Source organism: Chiloscyllium plagiosum, unplaced genomic scaffold, assembly GCF_037043375.1.
Source record: "Chiloscyllium plagiosum isolate Xiang-an unplaced genomic scaffold, Cpla_swu_hap1 HiC_scaffold_3, whole genome shotgun sequence".
Lineage (NCBI taxonomy): Eukaryota > Metazoa > Chordata > Chondrichthyes > Orectolobiformes > Hemiscylliidae > Chiloscyllium > Chiloscyllium plagiosum.
Genome location: NW_028270141.1, coordinates 45,675,706 through 45,687,971, shown reverse-complemented (window position 1 = coordinate 45,687,971; position 12,266 = coordinate 45,675,706). Strand labels below are relative to the sequence as shown.

General features: G+C 41.6%; 1 protein-coding gene across 5 annotated transcripts in view; it reads left to right on the top strand.

Moving 5' to 3' along the window:
• The window catches only part of LOC122542930 (katanin p60 ATPase-containing subunit A1-like), a 47,530-nt gene that overhangs the window by 2,742 nt on the left and 32,522 nt on the right, over positions 1-12,266 (top strand). The window lies entirely within an intron of this gene.

Sequence of the window (12,266 nt, the reverse complement as noted above, 5' to 3'; positions counted from 1 at the left end):
AGATCACACTGAATGTAAGAGCAGATTCAATGGACTGAATGCCTTAGTTCTGTTCCTACATCTTATCGTTTTATATGAGAAGGATATTCTTGTGAAAAGAATGGCAACAAAATAATAAAGCCAACTAAAGATATGGCTGTGGGTGAAATGGGAAAGTGTTTACTGGGCGATGTGAAAGGAGAATGTAATGGTTGAAGTCCTGGAAGTATGACTGCCAAAAGACCAGGTGCATGTTTAAGGTAGAATAGAGATCAATTTGTGATGAATGTTGCTGAATGGAGCAGTAAACTAGAGAGTGACAGCTACAAAAGGCAAATGTGCATTCATGCAAGTATCTGTTGTTTGAAGAGAGCTGCCATTTGGTAATTTTTATATCTTCAGACAATGGAAAGTGAGGCATTTAGAGAGAAATGGAGATGGTAAGAAAGTTTGTCATGGTTCTTTGTCAGAATGGAGTGAATGTTAAGCGAATGGAGTGAATGTGGAGCGACCTCCACCTCATGAATTTTATTTACATGAAATGATTTTATTTGTAAAATATCATGAATTTTTAAACCATATTCAGTGTTTGTACACATTTTATCAATTGAATGAAATTAAAACTCTGTAGCCACGCTTTTTTTTTTACATAATTATGTTCAGTATGGCTTCCTTTGTTTACGATCAGATCAGTTACCCGAGCAATCAGTTATCTGAACAAAATACTCCATTCCCACCTCATTTGGATAATTGAGGTTGTTCTGTATACCAAACAGCTGCTGGTGGAGAAATTACATTAGGCTAAATCAATGGGATGTCATAGCCATAGAAGCAGGCCTTTCAGCCCACCATGTCTGTGCTAACTAAACTATGCAAATCCAATTTATCTGCACTTGGCCCATAGCCTACTATATCCCCCCCCCCCCCGGCAATGAAGGCGGCCAAGGACCTGCATGTCCTTGGCAGAGTGGGAGGGCGAGTTAGTGTTCAGCCACTGGGCGGTTGGGTTGGTTGGTGCGGGTGTCCCAGAGCTGTTCTCTGAAACGTTTCGCAAATAGTTCCTCATGTAAATGGAATTGAACAGATCTGATACGATCTAATTGAACAAATACTTTCTTAAAAGTTAACACTAGAATTGTGAACTGAGGAGGACAGTCAATTTTCAACAAGTAAAAAAATCACAACACCAGGTTATAGTCCAACAGGTTTATTTGAAAGTACTAGCTTTCGAAGTGCTGCTCAGATGAAGCAGGATCATACACAGAATTTATAGCAAAAGATTACAGTGTCATACAACTGAAACAATATATTGAACAAACCTTTTCAAGAAGGCATAAGCTGGTGTAAATCTATTCTCAACCTTTTCTCTTTAAGAGCTTTTCAATGTACAGTATCTGCAAAACAGATCTCATCCCTGAGACCGCTGTTATGAATCTTCGCTACATACTCTTCAAAACCTCTTTGCATCCTTCCAGAGGAATCAGTTTAGCTCAGTCGGCTGGATTGTTGGTTTACAGAGTAGTGTGATGCCAACAGCATGAGTTTAATTCCCATCACCGCTTTGAGGTTACCATGAAGGACTCTCCTCCACAACCTCTTTCCTCGTCTGAGGTTTGTTGGCCCTCAGCACCACCACTTGCCTCCTTCTAATGAGAGAAGTCCCTCTGGTCTGGTAAGACTATGGCAACGCGACATCCTACCAAAAGTGTGATGCTAATCAGACACGCTGCTCTAATTGAAGTCAAACCAGTGTTTTCTGCTCATTCCCTGTAATTTTCTTGTGTACTCTACCTCTGTTAATCCCAGGATCTTAATACTTTTTTAATCAGTTTTTCAATTTGCTTTGCCACTTTCAATGAGTGCACATATAAAGTCCTGTTTTGGCGCAATGACAGTGTCTCTACCCCTGGACCAGGACGGCCAGATTCAAGTCCCACCTATTCCAGAGGTGTGTAATAACATCTGAGAAAAAACAGCCCCAGATTCCTCTTTTCATGCATCTCTTTGGAAGATTATCTTTTATATTGCCTTTGTTGATTCTTCTAACCAAAAATGTATAACATCATCATTAAATTTCATCTGCCATTTGTCCATTACACCAGCCTATGCGTTCTTGAAAATTGTCTGTCCTCTCCACAGTTCTGAATTTGTGTGCTAATTTTTAAGAAAATATTTGTTTAAAGGAAAAAAATTATTATCCATCCCTAATTCCCTAGTTAAGAGTCAATTGCATGATCGTGGGTCTAGAGTCGCATGTAGGTCAGACCAGGTAAGGATGGCAGATATTCTTGCTTAAAGGACTTTAGTGAATCACATAGTTTATAACAATTGGCAAAGTCAAAAATATGCATAGAACAACCGTGATTATTTTACCGAGACGGGTGGGGACTATTTTGTTTGGATAACTGATCTGATTGTAAACAAAGGAAGCCATACTGAACATAATTATGTAAAAAAAAGTGTTTATGGAGTTTTTATTTCACTCAATCGATTAAAATGTGTACAAACACTCTATTTTGCTTAAAAATTTATTATTTTACAAATAAAATCATGGTGTTATCCACTCAGTCATGCATCATTGCAAATAGTGTGCAACTCTGAGGTAAACAAATTCAAAAGCACAGTAAAGTGGAATAAATAACCTCTTCTGAAAGTAAAATGTAATGAGTTTTGATAAGTTCCTTCCTGTTTGAGTGAGAATTTCAAAAGATAAAGCAATTCCAAAACTAGCTGCAGCTTGCAATGATTTGCTGACAAACGTGCCACCTAGTGGCTTGCACAGACATTTCACTTTCGTGAGCGCAAATGACTAAGTTGGAGAGAACTGAAAATCAGAGACATTGAATGGTAGTTTTATGAATGCACGTTCACAGCATGGAGAATCAACTACTAGGAATATACATTCACAATTCAGGAACAAAGGGTCTTGCTAGATATATCCTCCACCGATTTGATGTAACATTTTTACGGGATCTTGAGATCTTGTTCGGATAATCCAAAATTCAGATAATTCATTTGTGGATAACGAGGTTGTTCTGTGCACTGGTAATAGATGCATGAATGTGGTTGGATATCTGTGTTGGAACAGTGTCTGGACAATAGCATCTGTGATCTCTTCAAGATAACCCTGCTCACTATGATTAAGGAGGGGACTGGAAAAGCTAGCCTAAAAAGTGCTGTCGCACTTCCTCTTGTCTGGAGAACTACAATTAGTGGGATCACTTTTTTGGTCAAAGAAAAAAGGTTTACATTTTACAACTTGAACTTTTAGAATAAGAATACTTATTAGAATACAGCAACCTTGAGGGTTGCTGTCCAGAACAAAGAACTGTAGTGGAACCACATGAGCTATCAATTCTCCAATTGACATGTGACCTCAGTGAGGCGCACATTCCTGGGCGCGACAGCTGAGGGAAAACTGTTGGTAGATAACCTTTCCTTTCCAGTGGAAGGTTTAACAGCAGCACTTATGTCCATGGAGTTGATTTTGCTATTTGATATAGGATTGTGGAAAATTTCCAGTCTGACGTTGACAATGCCCTCCCTGTTAGAGGACCTCCAAGTTTGTTTGTGAAGTGCACACAGTCTGTCTAAGCATTCTAGTTTCTACCTACTGCTTATCACAAACATCACTCTAAACAATCCCCCTAATACTGGTTTACTCTATATAATCTAAATGCTCTTTTAGGAAAACTAAATGTACACGCATCTGAGTACCCTTTCTCAAAACCAAGAAATAAATTTATGCAAATCAAAAATAAATAAAAAGGCAACATAAGGTAATATAACTTAAAAGACATCTACAGGATCAAATCAAGATGTCACTGGTGGGGAAAATGATGGATTCCACACCCTGGGGTAACCATCTGTCATGGAAAATGGTGTTTGCTAGTGGACACCAAATGCTCTTGCCAAGAAAGGCAAAAAAGAAGCATATATAAAGTTTAAGAAGTTATAATCAAACAGGGCATGTGAGGAACGTAAAGCGAGAAAGAACTCAAGCAGGGAATCATGAGAGCAGAAGAGTCTGTGAAATGACCTTGGCAAGTAGTGTTAAACAGAATCCCAAGATCTTCTATATATACATTAAAATCAAGAGGATAACTATGGAGAGGATAAGGATAAAAGAGGCAACTTGTGCTTGGAGCCAGAGGATGCGGGCAAGATCCTAAATGAGTACTTTGCATCAGTATTCACCGAGGAGAAGGATATAGAAGAAAGAGATTAGTGTGGGGCATGCTAATACGCTAGGGCATTTTGAGATCAAGAAGAAATGGTGTTGGGTCTCTTGAAGAGCAGTGAGGTGGGTACATCCGCAGGGCCCAATGGTACCTATCCCAGGTTACTGCAAGAGACAAGAGAAGAGATTGCTGGAGCCTGACCAAGGTCTTTGTATCCATACTAGCCACTGGATGAGTCCTGGAGGACTGGTGAATTGCTAATGTTGTTCCCCTGCTCAAGATGGGAAATAGGGATAATCCAGGAAGCTATAGATTGGTAAGTCTCGTCAGTTGGTTGGGAAGCTGTTGACGAGAATTCTTTTTTTTTTAAATAGATATTTTTATTAGAAATTTAACATTTTTACAAGTTTACAAAAATAAACAAAACTCTCAGATATAAACATTAATATACAATCAACTCAAATATACAATAGCCAAAATTTAACAAGAGACAGGGAAAAAAAAACGAAAAAGAAGAAAAAAAACCAAAACTCAACTATCTACTAATCTAACCTACAACTAACCAGAGTGTATCTTTAAGTCTCTTACATGCTCTGAATGTGTTAACATCAGATGTAATAAAACCCGTATTCGTGCGGGATTCCTCTCCCGAGGTGCCCCGGACCAGCCAGGTTTGTAATCTCAATTAAATAAAAGCCCTTGTTAGGATAGTCGAAATATCTGTATTTATGTAATTCAAAAAGGGCTGCCATATTTTATAAAATAATTCGGTCTTTAGGTGCACCATATTTGTGAGGAAGTCAAGGGGAATACATTCCATAATTAATCTGTGCCAATTTGAAAGTCCAGGGGGGCCCTCAGCTACCCAGTTCACCAAAATATTTTTCCTTGCACAGAAAGAAAGAATAGAAAATAGTCTCTTCCCGTACGTGTCCAGGGAGGGAAAGTTCGAAAAGCCCAAAAGGAGAGATACAGGGTCCACTTTAATTTCCGTTCCTAAAATTTCTGTCAGGGTACTTGCTACTTTATTCCAATATCTACGGATCTTATGACAGGTCCATAGGCAATGTACAAGAGTGCCCACCTCTATTTTGCATTTAGGACACATTGGAGATGCTCCTGCCTTAAATTTTGCCAGTCGAACCGGTGCTATAAGGGCCCTATGAAGTATCTTCAGCTGGATAGCCTGGGTTCTGTTACAGATAGTAATTCTTCTAGCATTTTCCCAAATATCATTCCATGTTTCTATAGAGATTTCTAGTCCCAAATCCTGATCCCATGTTTTAAGCAGATTATCCATATCTCCCGATACTTCATCATGTAGTAAATGATAAATAGTACTGACGGAAGATACCCCCATTGGTCATAGGACACTACATTCTCTCTCTGATTTATAAAGACTATCTAATAACGTAGTCTTCTTCTGTATATAATCTTGAATTTGGAAGTATCGAAAGAGGTCTCCATTAGGTAATCTGAATTTCTGACGCAGCTGTTCAAAAGACATCAGGACCCCATCTTTAAATAGGTCCCCTAAACATGAGATACCCCTGGATCTCCAGAGTTTAAAAGTGGCATCTGCGAACCCCGGTTGGAATCCCCATGCTCCCACTATCGGTGCATAGGGGGATGTTTTATGTGAGTTGCCCTCATTTTGCCGCATTATATTCCAAGCCTTAATTGTATTTAGTATTATAGGGTTTTTACAGTGATCTGTAATGATTTTCCTCTTGTCTGAAAATAAAAGGTTAATAAGTGGGTATTTTACTTGAGAGGCCTCGATGTCCAACCAGATTGATTGTGGATCAGACAAGACCCAATCAGCTATGTAACTTAATAGGGAACTTAACTAATATTTCCTAAAGTCTGGGAAATCCAATCCTCCCCTTGTCTGTGGAAGCTGTAGCTTCTTCAGCTTAATGAGGGGCCGCCTATGATTCCAGATAAAGGAACCCAGCCAGCCATATAATTTACGTAGAGCCAGCCTTGGCAGCATCACCGGAAGCATTCTCATAGGATATAGGAGACGGGGCAGGACATTCATTTTGATTAGTGCTATTCTACCCAACCAGGAAAGTGGAAGGTCTCCCCATCGCTGGAGGTCCTGCCTTATCCTTTCCAGTAAATGCACAAAATTAGCCTTTTCCAACTGACCAAATACCGGAGTAATAAAAATGCCTAAATATAAGAAGCCCTCCAGGGACCAACGAAAGGGAAAAAGGGATCTGTCCATTAAGTGGGGTATCATAGCAAGGCCAGCCATTGGCATAGCCTCCGATTTTGAAAAATTAATTTTATCGCCTGAGAATGCGCTAAATGTATTAATAACTTGGATTAGGCGAGGTACGGACATCAGAGGATTACTGAGGAATAGAAGAACATCATCTGCATAAAGGGTAATTTTATGTTTACCTGTACCAATCCTCGGGGCCGTTATATTAGGATCAGCTCGTATAGCTTCTGCTAGTGGTTCAATTATTAGCGTAAATAACAATGGCGAGAGGGGACATCCCTGACGGCAGCCCGTACCCACACTGAAGCTATCCGAACCTAATCCATTAGTAACCACAACTGCTTTGGGATCACTATACAATGTTGAGATCCATTTGGTAAACACCTGTCCAACGCCAAACCTTTCCAATGTGTAAAACAAATATGACCATTCAACCCTATCAAATGCCTTTTCCGCGTCTAATTAAACCACTACTCCTGGTATCTTTCCCTGATGACAGGCTTGAATCATGTTCAAAACCCTTCTAATATTATTGGATGATCTACGGCCCTTAATAAATCCCGTCTGATCCTCCTTTATAATATGTGGCAGTATCCTTTCTAGTCTCAGTGCTAACATTTTAGAAAAGATTTTAAAATCTAAATTTAGCAAGGATATTGGTCTATATGATGTACAATCTTTTGGATCCTTTCCTTTTTTAAGGATAAGAGAGATATTTGCCTCTTTCAGCGAAGGCGGGAGACAGCCCTGACTATATGCATAGTTATACATGTCCATAAGTGGACCAGCCAATATTTCTGTAAATTCTTTATAGAATTCAGCTTGAAAACCATCTGGGCCCGGTGCCTTACCACTCTAAAGTTGCCTAATTGCATCAAGTATTTCTTGGACTGTAAGAGGAGCATTTAGGACCGATACTTGTTCCGGAGTTATGTCTGGAAAGGTCAAATTTTTTAAAAATGACTGCATCCTCCTCGTCCTATCTTCACAATCCTGCGATTTATATAACTCAGAATAAAATTCTCTAAAGATCGCATTAATCTTTTTATGATCATGAGTCAAAATACCCGTACTTTCCTTGATAGACGTAATAGTCTGAGAGGCTTTTTTTTTTCTTTGCAAGAAATGCTAAGTATCTACCCGGTTTGTCGCCATATTCATATAACCTTTGTTTTGCAAATAATATTTCCCTCTTAGCCGTTTGAGTAAGCGTCGTGTTTAGAGCTATCCTAAGAGCCGTAATCCTTTGCAATTTAATAATAGAAGGTCTATCAGTGTATGCTGTTTCAGCTGCTTTTAAGCGAGCTTCAAGCAGACGCTGTTGTTCCCCCTTCAATTTCTTCTGGGTCGCTGAATAGGAGATGATCAAACCTCGCGTGTAAGCTTTGATGGTCTCCCACATCATTGACGGGTTGCGAGCTGTACCTGAATTAATTTCTAAAAAAGTTTTAAATTCTTGAGAGAAGTACTTTACAAATTTACTATCTTTCATTAAGAAGGGGTCCATATGCCAATGCCGAGGGGATGTCCCATTGTTCCTCGCCTTAGTTTCCATATATACAGCAGCGTGGTCGGAAATTGCTATACTACCTATTTTACAGGATGATATGGAATTTAAAAAAATCGAGGGGGCAAAAAACATATCAATTCTGGTATGACATTTATGTGGATTAGAGTAGAAAGAAAAATCTCTGCCCTGTGGATGAAGACTTCTCCATATATCTACTAATCCTAATTCTTTGTTCAGATCCATCAATTGTCCAGATCTCGGAGATACTCCTGCAGTACTCTTGGGAATCCTATCTATTTCCGGATCCATAATACAATTAAAGTCTCCCCCTATAATTATATGACGGGCACCAAAAGCCATCAATTTTGAAAAGGCTTCCGTTATAAATTTAAAGGGGTGTGCCGGGGGGGGGTGGCAGTACAAATTTAAAATCCCATATTCCTCTCCATTTGTAAGGGCTTTAATCAAAATATATCGTCCAGATTCGTCTTTTATCTGCTTTAGGATTTTGAAAGGGAAATTCTTTCGAACAAGAATAACAACTCCCCTGCTTTTTGAGCTAAAAGAAGAAAAAAAGGCCTGATCAAACCCACCCTGTCGTAATTTCAAGTGTTCCTTATCCGACAGGTGTGTCTCCTGTAGGAGAGCTATTATCAACTCCTTTCCTTCTTAAGATTTGATAATATTTTCTTCCTTTTGACTGGCGAATTACTCCCCTTTACATTCCAGGTGCACCACTTAACCAACTGATCAACCATAATCACCGGGGCCAATCCAACACCCCTCGGGAGGGGGAACCCTATCCAGAACATCCCGAGCATAGAGCATATAAAATTTACAAAAATAAAGCCTCTCTAATACACCCACAACAATACAATAAAAAACTATTTCTAAATAAAAAAAATATAAAACGTATCTAAGTGGAGATTTTCCCCCTTGTTCCCAGGGGGTGTCACTTCCTCTCCAAAAGTCCATCATATCCTCTCCCAACCAATGCCCCACCCTTGACCCAGGCACTCCTCAATAAAATGAGGAGAATTCAAATATAATACAAAGCTCGAGTTAACAGTGAGCACCCACCCACACCCATACCAACACCTGGATATATTTGGTAATGTTAATACCATATATAAACATATAACTATAAAATTACCACCTCGACAAATAATAATTAAATATAATAATACAAAATAACAAGGGAAAACAACCCTGCTCCTAGAGACAGAGGTAAAATTGAATAAGGTAACCACCTCCCCCCACCAACATTAACCAAACCCCCCAGCTTTTAGAATATATATGTATATATATATATATATATACACACACACACACACATCCCTCATATATACATAAAATAATAAAAGAAAACAACCCCGGGGGGGGGGGAGAAAATCAAATCCCTCTCCCCACCCCCCATGATAATATTAAACAGTAAGGTAAGAGGAAAAAAAAGGGGATATAAACCAAAGTGGGGGGAAAGGCAAACCAACATCCATTATGTCTTACAGTTTATCTAAGAGAGTCCAAGAATCCCTTAGCCTTTTCTGGCGATCCGAAGTTATATATGGATCCTTCATGGTTAAAGCGTAACGTCGCTGGGTAGCGTAAGGAGTACTGAATATTTAAGTCCCTTAAACGCTTCTTCGCCTCGTCGAATGCCTTCCTCTTTCGGATCAGAGCTGGGGAAAAGTCCTGGAATAACATAATCTTGGATTCTTTATAGATCATAGCTTGGGGGTCTTTTCCGAGATTTCTAGAGGCTTCTAGAAGTATCTGCCTCTCCTTATAGCTCTGCAGCCGGAACAGGACCGGGCGTGGGCGCTGGTTCGAGCTGGGTCCGCGTATTGCGATCCGGTCGGGACATTCCACCCTTACCTGGCCTGATCCAGCCTCCAGATTTAAAAGCTGTGGCAGCCACTGCTGGAGGAATGCTGTAAGCTGGCCTTCCTCTTCCCGTTCGGGAAGGCCCAGCAAACGAATATTTCTTCGGCGACCTCGATTATAGAGGTCGTCAACGTAATTCTCTAAGGTCCGGACTCGCTGTTCGAGAGTCCGGACCTGATCCACGGCCGATTGCGCTGTAGTTTCGGAGGTCGCGGCCTTTACCTCCGCCCCTCCGACTCGGCGCTCGATTTCTTTAATGTCTCGGTCGTGCTTCTGCAGCGTGGCCGAGAGTGAGTCCCATCGAATTCGGGACTCCTCGATAAAAGCGTCGATCTTCGTATCCAGCTTGGAGATCATCTCGTCAAGGCTTGTCAATGTAGGTAAGTCCCCCGGGGCAGCTGTGGACGCCTTTGCTGCAGCTGGAGAGGGTGGGGGAGGGGGTCCTGCTTGTTGAGAGCTGCGGGCTCCCTTCCCTTTAGTCATTTTAACTAAAGATTAGATTGTTTAAGTTTAATATTAAACAACTAATTAAATTAAACAACTATTATAAATGATTTGGTGAGTGTGGTGGGGGTGGGTGACCCACTTTACCCTAGTCTTGGGAGGAGCACTGTAGACTCAGACTTGCTGGGTCGCCGCCATCTTGGATCCCCCGACGAGAATTCTTAGGGATAGAATTTATATACATTTTGGAAAAACATGCACTAATCGGGACAATCAGCATAGCCCTGCATAAGGAGGTCATGTCTTACTCAATTAAATTTTCCAAGGGGATGCCGAAGGTGATGGATGAGGGTAGAGCAGAGGGTGTTGTATTATGATTTTAGTAAGGCTTTTGACAAGGTTCCTCGTGGTAGGCTCATCCTGAATATTAAGATGGATGGGATCCATGGTGACTTGGCTGCTTGGATTCAGAATTGCCTTTCCATAGAAGGCAGAGGACAGTGGTGAAAGTGTTTTTCTTTCTGGAGGTCTGTGACTAGTGGTGTGTTAAGTTCCTTTTCCTGAGATTCTTACACATTTGATGCAGCTGCAACATGCCAACTTCTGTGGACAACCAAGATTTTATGAAGCACAGTACAGTACGAGCTTTGGAGAAACCCTGAACACCTTTTGCCAGGGTTGCGAAGCTCTCCCTTTATACAAAATCTTTACATCTCAGTCAGTAATGGTTACAGGACAACCCTAGTCACATCAGCGCATCATCCGCCGTCACTTCCGCCACCTCCAAACGGATCCCACCACCAAGGATATATTTCCCTCCCCTCCTCTATCAGCTTTCCGTAGAGACCACTCCCTCCGCGACTCCCTTGTCAGATCCATACCCCCCACCAACCCAACCTCCACTCCCGGCACCTTCCCTTGCAACCGCAGGAGGTGCAACACTTGCGCCCACACCTCCCCCCTCACTTCTCTCCAAGGCCCCAAAGGAAACTTCCATATCCGCCACAGATTCACCTGCACCTCCACCCACATTATCTACTGCATCCGCTGCAGCCGGTGTGGCCTCCTCTATATTGGGGAGACAGGCCGCCTACTTGCGGAGCGATTCAGAGAGCACCTCTGGGCCACCCGGACGAACCAACCCAATCACCCTGTAGCACAGCATTTCAACTCCCCCTCCCACTCCACCGAGGATATGCAGGTCATTGGACTCATCCACCGCCAAACCACAACAACGCGACGGTCGGAGGAGGAGCGTCTTATCTTCCGACTGGGAACCCTCCAACCACAGGGGATGAACTTGGACTTCACCAGTTTCTTCATCCCCCCTCCCCCCACCTTGTCTCAGCCGAATCCCTCCAGCCCGGCACCGCCTTCCTGACCTGCAGTCTTCTTCTTGACCTCTCCGCCTCCACCCTACTCCGACCTATCACCCTCACCTTGACCTCTTTCCACCTATCACATTTCCAACGCCCCTCCTCCAAGTCCCTCCTCCCTACCTTTTATCTTCTCCTGCTGAACACTCTCTGCTCATTCCTGAAGAAGGGCATGTGCCCGAAACGTCGAATCTTCTGTTCCCTAGATGCTGCCTGACCTGCTGTGCTGTTCCAGCAATAAAGTTTCAGCTTTGATCTCCAGCGTCTGCAGACCTCACTTTCTCCTCAACCCTAGTCACATGCCATTCTCGACACAATGCAGTGACCACATCATCTCCAGAAATAATGAAATGCAAATCGACCTTTACTGGCCAGATCTGGTGTGAATTGTATTTTTTGTAACTATAGTGGAGTAGTCAAGTTTCAACTATAATGTTCTTATTGATTCCTGAATAAGAAATGAAAATGTAAATAGTAGGAGATAACAATGTAAATGGCTCTGAATAATAGGAGGTGATGATGTAATTTCTTACAATCTATCTCAGTCAGAGGCATCCCACTCTAGCCTCGGGACATCCAATTTCCTACAGGTCTGCAGAGCAAGTTAACTCTTTAATATCACAGGTGTTGCGCAAGGATCTGTACCTGGGACCTCTGTT